The sequence below is a fragment of the Euprymna scolopes genome, chromosome 8 (assembly GCF_053919585.1).
Source record: "Euprymna scolopes isolate OS-2025 chromosome 8, ASM5391958v1, whole genome shotgun sequence".
NCBI classification, from domain to species: domain Eukaryota; kingdom Metazoa; phylum Mollusca; class Cephalopoda; order Sepiida; family Sepiolidae; genus Euprymna; species Euprymna scolopes.
In genome coordinates, this window is record NC_136489.1 from 112,386,691 (window position 1) to 112,404,190 (window position 17,500).

At 32.8% G+C, this 17,500-nt stretch overlaps 1 protein-coding gene and 1 long non-coding RNA gene across 13 annotated transcripts in view; one reads left to right on the top strand and one right to left on the bottom strand.

The window, feature by feature from the left end:
• Positions 1–17,500, bottom strand: part of LOC145283714 (uncharacterized) — a 617,725-nt gene that overhangs the window by 567,698 nt on the left and 32,527 nt on the right. For 2 of the 9 annotated variants that reach the window (XR_013868707.1, XR_013868709.1), the window contains exons 1-2: positions 9,443–17,500; positions 3,316–3,365 (exon numbers count right to left, since the gene is read on the bottom strand). The exon at positions 9,443–17,500 is cut by the window's right edge and continues 2,236 nt beyond it. The exons of 4 other annotated variants lie outside the window; for them this stretch is intronic. This is a non-coding gene — a long non-coding RNA (uncharacterized LOC145283714). The remainder of the gene's footprint in view (positions 1–3,315; positions 3,366–9,442) is intronic. 3 more of the 9 variants (XR_013868706.1, XR_013868715.1, XR_013868708.1) reach the window with 2 other exon arrangements.
• LOC145283711 (vitamin D3 receptor-like) overlaps positions 1–17,500 on the top strand; it is a 1,095,565-nt gene that overhangs the window by 1,952 nt on the left and 1,076,113 nt on the right. The gene's annotated exons all lie outside the window — the stretch shown is intronic.

Genomic DNA, 17,500 nt, shown 5'->3' on the forward strand with positions numbered 1-17,500 from the left:
CCTGCCGGCTGTTTCGATAACCGTTACAAATCACTACGCGTTATAGCAACAACCGCTTACCACCGACTTTTCGGTGGCAAGGGCGGTTTGCTTTCTCTGGAATTTGAATGGCAAGCTCCACACTCTTCCAGTGGCGGTCTGATTGGTGCTTTCTTTCCTCCATTTTTTTTTTCCTCTCATCAACCTTGAATATGCACTACCAGTCAAAACTGATGCCACTACATGTGTGAGGGGGTGCAGATTATACGATTTCAGTTTCCTTCGATCCGTGTTATGTTATTTTTATATATTTTTACCCCTTTGATTTCAATTTCTCCTAGACATTTTACGGGGTTTTTTTTTTGTTGTTGTTGTTGTTTTTTTTGTTTTTTTTGGGGGGGGGTACTATCCGTAAGTCTCCTACAATTATTGATAAACACCAACACAAGAAGTAGTGCCGTGTGCAAGTAGTACACGAGGGTATAGGAAAGTCGATTTTCTTCGAGCTCCATATACCTTTCAGCTCTTCCGTAAGTTCCGTGTATCTGCTTAATATTTCTGCATCCTAGATTTTCACTCTCTGAAGTGCTGGAACGACGAAATCTGTGATTTGGCAGGTGTTTCCCCGGCTTGCTGATTATTATCATGTTCGGTCTCCTTGCTTGGATGAATTTATCCGTTTATGGATTATATGATTTTAATTTTCTAATTATTTCTCCGATTTTTGTTGGCACTATTTGCCTAAGTGACAGCAAGTCCGCCCCCCCACACACACACACATGCATGTTTCCAGTACTCTTTGTTTCGTTCAATAACCGATGCAAATCTCTTTGCATTTTCGTGACAGCCGCTCACTATTGATCTCTCGCTTACAACGCCAGTTTGCTTTCTCTATCATTTGCGATAAGCCTCCTCAAGATCCCAGTAATTCTCCTTGTCCTTCTGGTGGAGGTTCAGATGGTGCTCTTCTATCCTGTCGAAGCTTCACGATCAATTTATGTGGCAGCAACCGATGCTGGTTCCATCAATTTAGTAGTAGTAGTAGTAGTAGTAGTAGTAGTAGTAGTAGTAGTAGTAGTAGTAGTAGTAGTAGTATCTCCCCTTTCTTGAAATTATAATTGTTATTGTTGTTGCTTTCCTCTTTCTGTACTCCCCCACAAAGGCAAAGTTGGACACAAGGTCGGTTTTGCATTGTGGAGAAAATACAAATCTCCAAAATGGCGCACTTTGGATTTGAACATTCCCTCAGTCTAGAAAGACTTCTTCACTGAACGGGAACAGAATAGACTAAATGTAGTATCAGAACAGATAGTACACTTTGTTATATTTATTTGCAGAAATTTAAAAAAAATGTACGTTTACAACAAATGAGGCACAAGGCCGACGATTTCGGGGCAATTGTACTCCCTCGACATAAATACATCCAACCAACCCGACAAGCAGCAAAATTCTACCCCTACACTCTAGAACCATCTGCTCTAATAGTTCCTTCCTCAAACTGCTAGACTTTGGAATTCCCTCCCGGTTCCTTGCATCCTTAACTGTACTGACATGCAGAAGTTCAAGTGTATTATGAACAAACATTTCGCTACTCAACTCCCTACGCAGTGTCTATGTAGATTTAGCCCTTACCTTTAAGTGGCATTGTGTGTTGTTTGGCGTGACATAACAGTAAATAAAAAGGGAACAATTTAATAAAATTAAAACTCTGCAAATCTCTCAAATAATATTGCAATCTTTGTTTGAAATGTTTATTCATATGGAAGTTGTACAAAAAATAAAACAGAAAAAAAAATCAAATAAACAAAAACATGTGTCGAACAATTCAATACACAAAACATGGAAAGATGATGTCGACACTAATCCATTTATAATGGGAATTTGTTACAAGCGTACCTTTCAAAAATTGCAGAGTTTTTGTTTTTTGTTTTTTACTTTGTTTTTTTTTTTAGTTTTTGCTGTTGTTGTTGTTTTTTGTATTTTTTTATTTATTTCTTTATTTTTATTTACTTATTTATTTATTTATTTTGCATTATTTAATTTTACACGTTTTGGTTAGAATCAAAGGGTAGCATCTGTTCTGATACTACACTTCATCTGTTCTGTCCTCAGTCAGTGCAGGAGAAACTCTTTTATACCGAGACAATTTTTTTTAGTTTTGTTAGTGTTTCTTCTTTTTTTTTGGGGGGGGGGGATTCCTCCACATAAAAACCGAGCTTCTGTCGAACTTTACCCGCATTGGGAAGGCAAGTGAACACAGACTCAAATAGATTTCTAGACGAATACGAGTATCATTCCAAAATTAAAGCCTCCTAATTTTTTTTTTTTTTTCTCAAAAACTTGAAAACCAACGAAGACGGGAGTGGTACTTTTAAAATGAGAGACCTTTTGTGCTCGATAAATGATTTTTCCACATGGTCACTACCATTCTTAATGCATTTTTGCCAGAAATTTAATGACGCATCTCCGCTTCTAACGCATGTCCATGACAGGGGTTACTTTCTTGGAGTCTCACACTGTCAATATCTGCAACAGAGAAATGGAAATTTCAAGTTATAAATGCATAAGTTCAGTCATCATAACCATGCAAACTGCAATCCCCTCTGATCCATCGGGCGGAATACAAAATAGGAGGCTTTACTTTGGAAAAAGCCCCTCGAATACACACACACACACACACACACACACACACACACATACTAGCAGGCCGGCCGGCATTGTCCAGTCGTAAAATACGCTTAAATATGATATTTTTATCAATGCAGAATTTCAAGTTATTATTATACTAGCATGGGTGCCCGGCGTTGCCCGGGTATTTGGAGGTGTATGTTGAGCAAAAAAAAAAAGAAAAAAAAGCGGTCAATTTTTTTTAATTTTGACCCCTATTATGACCCCTTAAAATTTATTGTTTTGGGCTCAAATCAAGTTATTAAGTTAGATCCATGTCCAAAGGACCTATATCCAAAATTTCAAATGTTTAGACCCAAAATTGTCGGAGGAGTTTGGTAGAGTTCTCAAAGGTCAAATCGTTGAACTTTGACCCCTTAATCACCAAATTTCTGGCTGAAAACCGATCACATCGATTTTCCCAAATCTCAGTACCTTGTATATCAAATTTTGAGTCTGTAGACTTAAAATTGACAGTTATGTCGTAAGTAAATGTACACACACAGACAGACACACAGATACACAGACAAATAGATACACATACACGTTCACTTTTATAGATATATAGATTATATTAGACCCAATATAATAGTAATGATTTAATAAGTATTTTTTAAAACATGACTCGTGCGCCACCACCGAGAATCGAAGCCAAAATGTTTAGCTTACGATTTACTTTTTCCTTTGGCGTTAATGCTTGAACTGTGAAGATATGTTGACTGCAAAGATAAAAATTAAAACATGAACGAATAGCTATTATGTTACGCATACATATTCGTAATGTCGTCGTTCGGCCTTCACCTGTCAAATTCCATTTTTTTTTTTTTTCACACTTTTGCACCGATTTTTCCGACTAAAACCCAAATATAAAGTTTCGCATGGGTTCGATTACCTTATATATTAAGTTTCATGTTAGTAAACCAAAAACTGACAGAGGAATTTGTTGGACAAAATCTTTTGAACAAATATATATACGCATACACAAATATATATAGAAAGAGGCTTGTATTTACTATAACTTTTTTACACAAATATTACGTAAGTATAAATCATGTAGAATATCTGAATGAATATAATTACATGTAATCACCCATAAGAAAACAGAAAAAAACTAATAGAGAATTAATTGAAATGAATGTTTTAAATAATATGCAAATTAGCTAGATCTTTTGCAGATGAATGCTATTCCACGAACCATATATGACAAAGTTGTATTTTCTTTTTAAATAAATAGAAAACAAAAGGGTTTTTAATATGAGAATCAATACAGAAATAAAAAATATATATATATATGAAGGGGAAGAGAAAGAAAAATGGGAGATGTGTATGCACACACACACACACACATATATAGAGAGAGAGTTGGTTGGTTGTTTTACGGCATATCAACCCTTTTCGGGTTATTTAATGGCGAATCCAAAGATTTTGAAGAAAAATTTTTTTAATAGAATATATTTGTTGTTTTCACGTCAGTTTCTATTTAACCCATAGTTGGGACCCTTACAGGTACTACCACCCCGGGTCAGAGTGGACCTGGGAGCAATGGTAATTAAAGGGTGGCTCCACACTCCCCAAAGCCCACAAGCTGGGGCCTCACCACTGGATATAGTTTAAGGTCATATCCAGGACCCCCATTGAGGGACTTTTACCCTCTGCAGGGGGGCAGTCGGCGTATTCTAATGCCCCACCGACAGGGCCTATATATATATATATATATAGAGAGAGAGAGTGTATATATATATATATATATATATATATATATATATATATATGTGTGTGTGTGTGTGTGTGTGTGTGTGTGTGTGTGTGTGTGTGTGTGAGTGTGTGTGTGTGTATATGAAGGGGAAGAGAAAGAAAAATGGGAGATGTGTATGCAAACACACGCGCACACACACACACACACACACATATATATATATATATATATATATATATAGAGAGAGAGAGAGAGAGAGAGAGAGAGAGTGGGGGGGGTTGAGAGAGACAAAGGAAAGGAAAGACATAAAGCGATAGAAAGAGGGTAATGTTTTCAACCTGATAACTTCACCGCGTTCTGATTGGCATTAATACTCGTTATTTCTACTCATTAGGAGTTCTCACACAGACGATTATCATATATTACTCGCTGGTGGTGTTCCCTTGCGTCTAAATGACAAGTCTCCTCAGTGTTTCCAGTACTCTCCACTTCTTCCAATAATCCTGCGTTATTGCAACAGCCACTTGCCATTAACACCTTTTTGGCAAAGACCATTAGTATATTAACTCGTATTTGCGTGGCAACGATCCCCCCCCCCGAAGTCCCAGTTCTTTTCGCACTCATCCAATTGGCATCTGGTTAGTACTTTCTCTCCTCTGCTTTTTCTATCCTCCTTGACCATTCACGATTATTTGGCGTGGTTCCAGTTGATGCGGTCGCTATATTTTACACTTTGGAGTTTTCAAATTATTATTCATTCTCTATCAGTTTCCACGCAACTTGCTTGTTGTTTGTAATTGTTCGCAAGTGGTGTCCCCTTGAATCCGAGTGATAATAAGTCTACCCTGATTTCCACCGCTTTCGATAGACATTGCAAATCATTTTCTGTTATCACAATATTCTTTCTATATATGTTTTCCCCCATTCAGATTTCAACTTACCTGTGGTTGGTCGGTGTTATCTGGTTATGCGGGTTGGTTTCCGCGTTCAATGATTTTTTTTTTTTTAATTTTTGTCTTTTACTCCTCCTTGGCCATTCACAACAGTTTTGTGTTACTACTACTAGTAGTACCACTACTACTGCTGCTGCTACTACTACTATTACTACTACTGCTACTACGGCACTTCTGTACGACAGTGTCATGAGGCGAATGTGTGTATTTTAGTTTCAAGAACGGCCGATAGAGGGCGGTTCTCATTCAAAGAACAGGGGTCGATAACTCGTACCTTTCTAAAAGTTCGTGCAAAAACCTCTACAAACGTTTCAGGTCTTTAGAATTATATTTTGCTACATTGACAAACTAAAATTATATTTTCATATATTTTTTATACAATTTTATTGTGAAAATACAAAAACAAACGAAAAAAAAACAACAAATAATTATATGTTGCTACATTTCATACAATTTTACAGGAAAAAAAAAACAATAAAAAAAATCTATAAATGTTTGGCTTTTCCTATATTTTTTGTGTTATTTATTTCGTTATTATATATTATTGCGTTCTCATAGACACTTGTTTATTTTTAAGGTTCATAGAACGGCACGTAGAAGGCGTTTCTCATTCAAAGAACAGGGGTCGATAACTCGCCTCAATCGACTCATGCCATTGTCGTACAGAAGTGACACTACTACTACTACTACTACTAATAATAATAATATTGTAACTCACTAGGGGTTCTCACACAGGTCATCACCAGTGATTGCTCCTGATAAAAAATCAATGACGACAACAAGTATTCAAAGATTTCCAGTCCTGTCCATCTCTTTCAATGACTATTGTAAATGACTTTGCGTTATGGCAAAACCCGCTTACCATTGATTTATCGCTGAAAATGGCTATTGGCGTTTCTATAAACCTGCCCAGGGTCCAAGTACTCTCTGCAATCTTCAAGTGGGTGTGCAATTAGTGCACTCTCTTCTCGGTCTTTCTAACCCTCTTGAACCTTCACGAATATTTTGTGTTGTATCAGACGAAACTAATGTCATCTTTTTTTTTTTGGGGGGGGAAGGGTTGCACTGTTCATAAAATTTCTTTCACTTTCGGTTTCCTTGGGTTTACTTGGTGTTCCTTCCATAATTTTTGTTTTATTTCTTTTGCAATTTTCCACGTGGTTATTACTTTCCATGTGAACTATAATTATTATTATTATTGACATACTTTTTTCGCTTCTTCTTATTCCCATTTTTCTTCTTCTTTTTCTTCTTCTTCTTCCTCTTCTTTTCTTCTTCTTCTTCTTCTTATTATTATTATTAGCTCACAAGGAGCTTTCACAAATTCTTCTTCTTCTTTTTATTATTATTATTATTATTATTATTATTGTTATTATTATTATTATTATTATTATTATTATTATTATTATTATTATTATTATTATTCGCTCACAAGGAGCTTTCACACAGGTCAGAAAGGATCTCTCCTTGAAAACAGTCTGTGGTGCTCTCTGGAAGTTGACTGACAACAAACAAGCCTCCCCAGTTTTTCAGTGCTCTCCATCTCTTCTGATAACATTTGCAAATGAATTTGCATTATCGCAACAGTCGCTTACCATGGATTTCTCGCTAGCAGCGGCCATTGGTCTCCACTGAAGTTTGAGTGACAATAAGCCTCCAAAAGGTCCCAGTTCTCTTCGTACTTGTCCAGCGGAGGTCTGGTCAGTGCTCTCTCCTCGGTCTTTCTATCCTCCTTGACATTTCTTGGCTATTTGGCATCATTTATTTGGGGGGGCGTATTGGGTAATGGGAGGGATGGGGTAGGGGATAAAGAACTTATAGATATGCATCTTCAATGTTCTTGGTTCCATGTAACGCTTCTTCGTGTTTTGTCTCTGCAGCAGTTCGTCTGACACGCGCATGTGGCTCATGTGTATTAGTGTCCGCACTAAAGGGTTTTCCTTAATATTTCAGCTGTTTTCATTATTTTTATTCGTTGTATCTTTCCAGACATTCCTTTGATTCCAATTTCTCCCATTCTTTTTTCAAAGTTTTTCGGAATTGTTCATATTATTATAGGTACTATCTTGATTTTTTTTTTCATCCATATCCCTTTCAGTTCTCTGGCTAGCTATGTGCATTGGTGCTGCTTCTCCTTTTATTATTATTATTATTATTATTATTATTATTATTATTATTATTATTATTATTATTATTATTAATTAACTAATTAATTAATCTCTAGAAGCTTTTAGTTGAGTTATTATCATTGGCAACGAGTGATGTTCCCTGGAGTCTGAGTGACAATAGATTTCTAGCACTCTTCCACTTTCTATAACCGTTACAAATCATTTTGTGTTGTCGCAACAGCCGTTTACCGTTGATATTTCTCTAATCACGACCCTTGGCCTTGTCGAGAATTCGAGTGACAAAAAGGTTGGGGTTTTTTTCCAGTACTCTCCGCGCCATTCTCGATGGGATGTAAATAAATAGGAACATTGCCATCAATATTATTGTGTTGTGGTGACATTGTGTTCCTAATATATTTTGATAACTTCGAATTGTTTTTCGCGCGTGTGGCATGCACACCGAAGTTCTTACCCATTTTTTTTTTTTTTACTGGTCGTTTTAATCATCTAATTATATTGTTATCTTCATCATCATCCTTTCTTTTCTTGTTTCTCCTCCTTCTATTCTTCTTCTTATTATTATTATTATTATTATTATTATTATTATTATTATTATTATTATTATCATTATTATTATCGTTTCTCCTGATTCTCTTTTTGTCTGCCCCACTTCCTCATTATTGCCATCTTCTTTCCTTCCTTCTCCATTTTTCTCTTCTTCTGCTTCTCTTGATCTAATTCATTATCCCTTTCTCCTTGTACTCTTTTTTTCTTCATCTTCCTCCTCTCCTACCTCGTTTTGTCGTCTCCTCTTCTTTATCTTCATCCGCTCTTCCTAATCTGGTACAATATGTCTGGGTTTATTTTTGTTGTTTTCTTTTTCGTCTTCATCATTTTCATTTTTATCTTCTCTTTCTCATTTTCTTTTTCAAATCTTCTTCCTTTTGTTCTCTTTCTTCTTTCTCTTTTTCTTTTTTACTTCTTCTCCTCCTCCTCCTCCTCGTTGTCTCGTCCATTATCCACATTTTCTTCTTCTTCTCCTTTTTTATTTCCTTTTTCTTTATCTCCTTTTTCTTTTTTCTTCTTCTTCATCTCCTTCCTTTTCATTCCTTCTTCTTCTTCTTTTTCTCTTCCTTTATTTTATCTTTCAATTTGGTAACTCTATGAGGTTTCTTTCTTTTTTTTCATCTTCCTGTTTAGATTTACTTCCCCCCCCCCTCTCCCCCCCCCCATTATTTACGCTATTCTTTCATTCATACTTCTTATTTTACTCTTCCTATACTCTTTTGCAAACACATTTACTTGCGGATCATCTCCTTTTTCTATTGTGTATTTTCTTCCTTCATTCGTCCGTCACTCATTCGTCCGTTTCTTCTTTCCTTCCTTTCCTGCCTTTTATTTTTGTGATTTTATGATTTTATTTTTGTTGTCTCTTTTATTGTTTCTAACCTGAACTCGTGGAAATGCACGGATAATACACTTTGAAATATTTTTTTACACGAAACATAAAATTACATTATGAACAAATTAGGCACACGGCCATTCAAAAGCGTGGGAGTAATGGGTTTCGTTTGATCTCCAATCCTTAAAATTGTCTACTCTTAACTAGCAATACCTCAGTTGTCACAATACCACATTAATTCCAGGAGGTTGCCCAAATTTGAAAAAGTTTTATTGAATTATTTACAGCAAATAACATTTCGTTGGTGAATTCTATTTTGACACTAAACCGGATGTCAAGAAAGTGAATTTTAAGTTCAAGTTTCACCTTTGACACCACAGAGACATCAGATTAAATTTTCAGTGATCGGCCGATGTCTCATGTCATATATTTAGCGTTCAGATTCCATGCATGCATGGTCTTTCTACGATTTCTTTTTAAATAATAAAAGTCCGTACTTATGCACTTTTGTTACCGTGCAGAAATAATAACGTTATTATTTAGAAAGCCATTCATAACATGGGGAGAGAGGGTGCTTTGTAATTATTCTGTACTTTCACCTCACAATTTTAATAAACATCGTCAAACTTGAATTTACCTTGAAAATAATATTTAAAAAAAAAATAGCACGGTAACAAAACTGCATAAGGAATGGATCTACCAAATCAGGCCGTCTGTTGATACTGGCTTCCACCAAACATTGATGCTGTTTTTCGATATCCCCTTTGCAAAATAAAAATAAATAAATAAATAAAAAACGCAGTCAAGTCAAAAACAACAAATTTCGTCTAACAAACAAATCAAATATAATTAAAAAAATATTTGAAAATATACACAACTTGATGCGTCAAAACTTTTTTTCCAAAATCACTGCATACGAGATTAAATAACCTGAACAGGGTTGATATGCCGTAAAACAAAATAACCAAACTAAGCTTCATGAATAAATATTTGAAGTATTTTATATACTTGAAACTTATAAACTTCGGTACGTATTAAGATAGAGTCGGTTGTCTGATTTTATTAATATGCTGTTTTAAGCAAAAACAATAGCACTTAATTATTAGTCATGTCGAAAATAGTAATATATCCAAAAATTACGGAGATTCGTCCAACAGAACAACTGCTATTGTGTTTTTAGTAAAAAAAAAAAATTAAAAAAAAAGATTTTTTTTAAGTGTCTGTCGCTACTGTCTAAAACAGTACGTCAGCCATTAAAGTCGGGCAAAGGGAGATAAGTATGTCTCCTGAATTTGCAATTTTTAAGATGTTCACATCTAGAGAAAATGCAATTGCTCCCAATTTTCCGTAAAAATACTTTTAACTGTAATTTTCTACTCAATGAATTTTCGTAATTTTTGGATATATTATTATTTTCGACATGACAATTAAGTAAACACTGTTGTTTTTGCGTAAAACAACATTTTCAAAAAAATCAATCTGTCGACTTTATCTTAAGAAGCACTAAAACTTTTTTTCCAAAATTACTGGATTCGGTATTAAATAAACCGAAAACAGTTGATATGACGTACAACAAACTGATAAAAAAAAATTAAAAAAAAAAGGATTCGTACTTATCACATGAAAAATAATTGTCATTATAACTTCAACATTTTTTAAAAAAACAAGTGAGGTATGCATGGTCCCCCGTGAGTGCACAGTGAACGAGGCATAAAAAATAACTAAGTTCAGCATTGCCCCCCCCCTCCCATTTAGCCCCAAAAGTTCCCAGGGGACTCAAATCCTGGTGAAAATGAGCAAACGGTGCAGTTTTAGGCCTTAACATATGTAATTTTGAGTTCTGCACCATGCAAAAAAAGAAATTACTAAGTCCATCATTTGCCCCACCACCATTCAGCCCCCAAAGTCTTCAAGACCTTAACATATTTAAATTTGAGTTCAACACCATGCAAAACTGCTAAATAGACATACACAGAAAATTTTGGACAAATAGGATAAAATAGTCTCAAAAATGGAGTGTTTTTATTAGCCGTGGGGCACACCCAAGAGTTATCGTGAAATATAGACAAACAAAATTATATAAAAATCAGTTAGTTACAACTTTTCAGAAGATATCTCACTACTGATGCAATTCTCTATCTGTATAAAAGCCAAGTACGTCCAAGGATGGAGTACTGCTGCCACATCTGGGCAGGAGCTGCTAAAAACAAAGTACAAAATAGACTTCGTAGCTTAGTGGGGATGCCCTTTTCTCTTCCCTGCAGCCTCTCTCCCACAGAAGAGACGTTGCGAGCCTGTCTTTGTTTTATCGTTATTTCCATAGCAAGTGTTCGTCTGAGATCCAATCTCTCGTCCCCCCCCCTCGCCAATCTTTTACGAGAAACATTTGTCTGGCTGAAACCACTGTCAATAATTTTCCCACTCTTTATCTGTGCCTAAATCCAAACGTAGATTCCATCAACAAAGCTTCTTTCTCAGAAGTGCACGACTGTGGAACTCTCTTCCATTTGCCTGTTTCTCACCTGACTACAACTTGGATGTCTTCAAGTCGAACATAAACAAATTCCTGACAAACCGCCCTCTTAAGTAAGACATTCTATCAAATCTCTAATACTAATGATTACTACAATACTATCTCATTGATTACTGTACACGCAATAACCCTTATCCCTGAGTGGCCTCCGGGCCTTGATAAGTGGTGACTTCCATGTAAAAAAAAAAAAAAAGTTCTATAAAAATTCCAAGGCAGCAACTTTTTTAATAAGCACAAAAGTGTCAATTTTAGCCATTTTAACCTGAAAGGCACTCCTAGGGGTGCAACAGGAGTTTTCCTGGAAAATCCGTTCTGTTACTTTTTTATTCATATCATGTTTAATGTTTGTGCAAGATTTAAAAAAAAAATCCAAGCCGTAGTTATTGGGAAAAGTGCAGACAGACGAACGAACGAACGAACGGGGGTGAATTTACAGGCCCACCCTCTTTTTGTCCGGGGGACCAATAAAACGAATAAATGTTTTATTTATTTATTTATTTAAAAATAAAACAACATAATTCTTCTTTTTAAACATACGCATTCTCTATCTTATTCCTATAAAATAATTGCCAGGTAAAAATTCTATAAATGAATAAAACGAATTGGACTTCTTTTTTTTTTTTTTTTTTTTTTTTGTTGTTGTTGTTGCTGATCGGATGATCTCATGTTCGAAACGTGATAACATACAAGGTGCATTCTATTAGTTTCCAGACTGTTATTGTGCATGCATTTAAAAGTGCTGCAGTCTGTTGAAAATCCAGTATGTTATTGCTATACATCTTATGAGATGACTGGCTAATTTTTATGATTTCAGGTCCAAATGAACAGCTACAACAGGAATGTGAATAAACCCTACTAAAGCCTGATTGTCACAGCTGGTGAATTTCAAAAATCAATCTGGACGTGAGGAGACTAAAGTAGAACGATATGCAATAAAATTCTGTTTTAAACTTGGAAAAAAAAAAAAAAAAGACGTATGGAATGCTTCAGACTGCTTTTGGACCATCTTGCATGAACCGAGCGCCAGTTTTCTAGTTTTCTGATTTCTAGTATCATAAAAGATCCAAGGAAGGCAGAGAGTCTGTGAGGGATGATGAGAGGTGTGGGAGGAGTAAGGAAGTCAGAACAACAGAGTTGATTGACCAAATAAAGAATTTCATGAATAAGGATCGTCGTGTGACTATGGAGACAATAAGTGCATAGTTTGATGTCTATGTGTGAACTGTACACACAGTTGTTCGCGAGGAACTGATGATGCGGAAGATTTGCCAAAAGGGTGCTCCATCCTTGTCACAGACTATTTGGGCATCAAGAAAGTTGCTCACCCTCCCTATAGTTTAGACATTGCTCCCTATGACTTTTGGTTGTTCCCTAAGACTGTCGTTATTAAATAGTTGAGGAGATGAAAGAGGGTCATTGACACGTTCACACACGGGGACTTCCATGGGGCATTCCAGAAGTTGTTGGAATGGTATAACAAGCGCATTGCAGCTGGAGGAGATTACTTCAAAGAGGAATAGTTTCATGTGTGTACTATCAATGAAAATGCCCATACGAAAAAAGTCTGGAAACTTATTGAAAGCACCTCGTACGAACGAACGTTGAATGCTTTAGTATACAATCATACAAATTATTTAAAGTGTTAACTACATTTAATTATATTATGCAGTTCTTGCTTTTTAATTTTGTTTCGTACTTTTCTCCCTTATTTTATCTTTACTTTCGATTATTATTATTCGTCCTCACTTTTTGAATGTTCGTTTTTTTTTTTTTAAGTTTTATTTTTCAACGCTCTTTTTTAATATTTTTCTTATTTTTTTCTTCTACAATTTTTTTTTTTTGTACTTTTCATTTAAATTACTTTCGTACTTCTATTTAATTATTTTTATACATCTTTTTTTTTCCGTTACATTTTAATTACTAGTTAAAATATTTTTGTACTTTTATTCATTAATTTATTTTCGTACTTTCTTTTAACTTGTTTTTAGCACTTGTTTTTTTATATTCTTTTTGTAATCTTATAAATTTATATTTTCTTCGTACGTTCCTATTGTTTTTGTACGTTTTACTCGTAAATATTTTTTTTTATTTTGTGGATTATTAAATATAATTTTCGTAATTCTACCTTTTTTTTCTATCTACTTCTGAATTCGCTTTCGTATTTCTCACTTTTAATGTGTTTTTGCTTGCTATATTCTGTTTCGTACTTTTTAGTTGTTTACGCTTTTTTTTTCCTTTCACGTACTCTTTGTGCTTCTTTTTATAAATTAATCTTATATTTTATTTCGTTTCGTATTTCTCTCTTTATAAAATCGTTTAAATACTTCTAACATTTTTATTCAGTTATTTCATTTTTTTTTTTTTTTCGTACTTTTTAATACATTTTGGCCTTCATCCTTTGCAATAATTTGATCGACTATTTTCATTTTCTTTTTTCATGTTTTTCGCACTTTTTAAATTATTTTTTTTTTACTCGCCTACACCCCAAACGAGGCATATCGCCACTTGGACGTAAGGGGCTACTATTTGGGACCATCCCTAGAAATAATTAACAAAATGTTGGTTTACGTTACATTTAAACTTCTGCATATCAGTACAACCAGGGAAGCAGGTAGAAGGAAAGGAATTCCAAAGTCTAGCTGTTTGAGGGAAGAAACTATTAGAGTAGAGAGCTTTCTGACATTTGGGGACGTCAGCAGTGAAGAGGTGAGATTTTGTTACTAAGCGGGTTTGTAGAGGATATGTACGTCGAGGGGGCACAAGTGCAACTGGTTCATCAGAGGACATTCCATTAAAATATTTATAAAACGGGCACAGAGATGCAACATTGCGGCGATGGGACAGGGGTTGGAGCTTAGTTGACAAAATATTAGATTGAAAACTCTTTTTTGGACCATATCCAAGAGGGAGAGGCCAGTGATAGATGCACCAGCCCAAATGTTGCAACAATACGCAATGCACGGGCGAATGGTGGCCTTGTGGGTGTGCAGGATATTCTTTGTCGCACCTTTTTCTTAATTCTTTATCGTCCTTCTTTCAATTCTATTATTTATTTTTCCTATACGTACCCTTTTTATTTGTAATACATGGTTTTTTATATTTTTTCATACTTCTAATTTTTCATTCTTTGTTAACCCTTTAAAAAGTAATGTTTATTAGCTTTTCAACTCCAAACTTCTTACTGGTTTAGATAGTTCTATCTTTAAAAATTTAGCTCGCATTTCTGCGGTATAAATTTATTTCTCCTACTTCTTAATAATGGTTTTAATACGTTTCATAACACTTACTTTCTTGTTCATTTTTAAAAAAATTTCTTTTAATTTATTTTTATGCGTTTATTAATTCTTAATTCTGTTTTGTATTTTTTTATTTTTATACTTTTCACACTTTTTTGTACTTTTTGATTTTTGTACTTTTCACAGTTTTTGTACTTTTTATTTTTCAGACATTTTTGTACTTTTTGTTTTTAAATTTTTTCGCATTTTTTATATTTTTATTATTTTTAAAACTTATCCCACTGTTTATTTATTGTTAAAATTTTTAAATTAATTTTATTGAATTTGTTTACTTCTTTTTTTTTTATTACCTACTTTGTTTTAATTCTCTTTTATTTATACATTTTCGTGCTTTTATTTATGCATTTTCGTGCTTTTATTTATACATTTTCGTGCTTTTATTTACATATTTTCGTACTTTTATTTATACATTTCGTGATTTATTTATACATTTTCATGCTTTTATTTATACATTTTCGTGCTTTTATTTATACATTTTGATGTTTTTATTTATACATTTTTCTGCTTTTATTTATATATTTTCATTCTTTTATTTATACATTTTCGTGCTTTTATTTATACATTTTCCTGCTTTTATTTATACATTTTCCTGCTTTTATTTATACATTTTCATTCTTTTATTTATACATTTTCTAGCTTTTATTTATACACTTTCGTGCTTTTATTCATATATTTTCGTTCTTTTATTTATATATTTTCGTGCTTTTATTCATATATTTTCATCCTTTTATTTATATATTTTCATTCTTTTATTTATACATTTTCATGCTTTTATTTATATATTTTCTTGCTTTTATTTATACATTTTCGTGCTTTTATTCATATATTTTCTTGCTTTTATTTATATATTTTCGTGCTTTTATTTATATATTTTCGTGCTTTTATTTATATATTTTCGTGCTTTTATTTATATATTTTCGTGCTTTTATTTATATATTTTCGTTCTTTTATGTATACATTTTCGTGATTTTATTTATACATTTTCGTTCTATTATTTAGATATTTTCATGCTTTTATTCATACTTTTTCGTTCTTTTATTTATATATTTTCATGCTTTTATTTATATATTTTCGTGCTTTTATTCATACTTTTTCATTCTTTTATTTATATATTTTCGTGCTTTTATTCATACTTTTTCATTCTTTTATTTATATATTTTCATGCTTTTATTCATACTTTTTCATTCTTTTATTTATATATTTTCATGCTTTTATTTATATATTTTCGTGCTTTTATTCATACTTTTTCATTCTTTTATTTATATATTTTCGTGCATTTATTCATACTTTTTCATTCTTTTATTTATATATTTTCGTGCTTTTATTTATACATTTTCATGCTTTTATTCATACTTTTTCGTTCTTTTATTTATATATTTTCATTCTTTTATTTATATATTTTCATGCTTTTATTTATATATTTTCGTGCTTTTATTCATACTTTTTCATGCTTTTATTTATATATTTTCATGCTTTTATTTATATATTTTCGTGCTTTTATTCATACTTTTTCGTTCTTTTATTTATATATTTTCATGCTTTTATTCATACTTTTTCGTTCTTTTATTTATATATTTTCGTGCTTTTATTTATACATTTTCGTGCTTTTATTCATACTTTTTCGTTCTTTTATTTATATATTTTCGTGCTTTTATTCATACTTTTTCGTTCTTTTATTTATACATTTCCCTTCTTTTATCTATACATTTTCATGCTTTTATTTATATATTTTAGTAATTCCACCTTTGTAATTATATGGTGTATTGTTTTTAAATATATTCGCGCTTGCGTTTTAAATTATCTTTCCTTATTTTGTTTTAATTATTTTCGGACATGTTTTGAAATTATTTTGGTGTGATTTGATAATCCTTTTTTTTTACTTTTAAAATTTTTTTCTTTCGTTGTCCTTTTTTAATTTGGTTTTTCTAAAAAAAAAATTTTTATTTAATTTTAAAACTTTTTATTCTTTCTCCCTTCCTTTCCTTCTTTATCTTTTTAATTTTTTCTGTTTCCACTTTTCTTTCCCCTTTGCATCTCTTTTGCTTTTATTTATTCTTCTCTTTCCTGCCTTCTTTTCCTTTCTTGTTTCTTTCCTGGCCCTTTCTTTCTCTCTTACTTTTTTCCTATTTTTTACATGTTCCTCATACATTACTTCCTTCTTTTTCTTTTTTATATTTTTACATTTAGTTTTTATTTCTTTCATACTTTTTTATTTTTCTTTCTTTCCCATTTTCTCTATTTTTATTTTCTTTGTTTCTTATTTTTTTACTTTTCTATCTTTTCTATTTTTTTTTTTCTTTCCTCTTTTTCTTTTTTCATATTTCCTTCTCGTTTCTTCATTCAATGCCGTTACTTTTTCGTTCAATCCTTTTTGTTTTGTTTTTGTTTCTTTACTTTTTATTATCCTTCTTTTGTCTATTGTTTTGGGTTTTTTTTTTTTTTTCATTTTTCTTTGGATTTTTATTTTTTTATTTTTCTTGTCTTCTTTCATTTCCTCTTATTATCCCTTTCTTCTTGATTTTTTTCCCCCCGCTTTGTCATTTTTATCTATTCTTCTTTTTTTTTCTTTTCCCTTCTTTTATTTTCATCTTTTACCTCCTTTTCTTTGTTTTCTTCTTTCTCCATTCTTTCTTTTCTTTAACGCATTCTCTACCTTTTCTATTGTCTACTCTCCCGTGGTCTTTCCTCGTTTTTTTTCCTTCTCCTTCGTTCTCTCTCTTTCTCTTTTCCTTCGTCTTACCTTTTCATTTTCCTCTTTTTCTTCTGTCTTTCCTCCCGCCTCTCCATCATTTACTTTTCTTTTAGTACACCCCCCCTGTTTCCTTTTATTTTTTTCTTTCTGTATCTATATTCGTGTGTCCTTTTT